The sequence below is a fragment of the Octopus sinensis genome, unplaced genomic scaffold, assembly GCF_006345805.1.
Source record: "Octopus sinensis unplaced genomic scaffold, ASM634580v1 Contig14276, whole genome shotgun sequence".
NCBI classification, from domain to species: Eukaryota; Metazoa; Mollusca; class Cephalopoda; order Octopoda; family Octopodidae; genus Octopus; species Octopus sinensis.
Window position 1 is genome coordinate 14195 of NW_021833213.1, and position 1596 is coordinate 15790.

Consider the following 1596-nt stretch of genomic DNA (forward strand, 5'->3'; position numbering starts at 1 on the left):
AATTTTTGACATATTCTTTAGAAAAAAGGAAAATCTGAAATTGAAAAGGATTTTGTCAATGTTTGGAAAAACAACTTTTTTCTTTAATTAACATAAGCAAAACAAGATTTCGATCGATGTTTATTTAGACTTATCTAAGTAGATTCTAAATTGACTATAACTAAGATATCGAAGCTATTGTGACGAAAAAGCAATGTCGAGTTTCTGGGACATATTTTAATCATAAAAAATCAATAAATGTGTTGTTAAATGTTTTTAAATAATTAAAAAGATTTTTTTAATCCGACCCGCAGAAGAAATGATTTTGACAGCCCTGGTCTACAGGTTACTATGAATTATTAGAATTAATTATTTGGCTAATTTTGACTTTAGACGTCCTCCTCTTCTCTATGAGAGATCGCTAAGTTGTTCGCAGCCAGTTTGTAGAACATTAAAATTTTAGTTATAAAACAACAAAAGGTGTTGTAACTAAAAAGGAAATTATTATTTGTTTATTAAGTTATTGAAATCCGGAATAATTAAAATTTTAATAATTTACTCTATCATATTAAGATATAAGCTCATTTCGGATATTATCTGATATTAATTGTATTTTTCTCGTATGAGTATTATTACTTCTCTGCAGGCTTATATGCAGTCAACTGTTCTTAAGAGGACTCTGGAGAGTGTCTCTGTCTGTCTTTGATCCAGCCCTATCTTGACATTTAGTTAGCGAGAAGCGCTGAACTACACCTTCTCGGAGGTCTACAGTGCCAGAGAAGAGGAGGAAGGAGGGGAGGAGGTACGTGCAGTGCAACCCTCTGCTCACTTCGAAGCCTCTGGACCTAGTTAGAAAATTACTTAGTTAATTAGTTTTTTTATTAATAATTGAGTATCTTTACTGTCATCATTGAGAACTGTCATCGAGAACTGTCCCGATGTCATCGAGAACTGTAAACTTTTCCATAAGATTTGCAAATGTCCCAGTAGACGCTCAAACATAAATTATCCCAGCCGAGTTTAATCACATTTGTTTCTCATGTTATAGAATTAAAAAAACCATTAATTATTCTCAAATTGTACATCAAAACAAGACCACAAAATATTTAAATGAAAAATTAAGTGAACAATCAACAAGGTCTATTAAAAAAATCATTTTTAAGCCTATATTAAATGTAAGTGTAAATATTAGTTATCATCCTCACGTAAGAAGCCAGCGACTATTTAGAAAAGTAGCTATTGCCAGTCGTTCTCTAGGATCTCAAAGTTTTATGTCGTAAGATCAAGTTAGTGTAAAATAAAATTATTTAAAACTAATTTTTAATTACAAAAAGTTAAAAAAAAATTTCAGTTAAAGAGAAACACTAAGTGTTTTTCCTCGAATTTCTGAGCCTAAAAGTTGGCAATCATGCAGCTGATCAACTGCAACTAACGCTGATATGGCTTCTTTGAAATAAACAGCTCCAAAACCATTCCTTCTAGTTTTATCAATCTAAATATAGATTTTATCAATAATATATAAACCAGCAATTTAGATATTTCTCCAAATAATTTGAACTTTTCAGCAATGACAGTCTCAGGTAATTTCGGGTCAAAGTTTTTTACTATGACCATGTT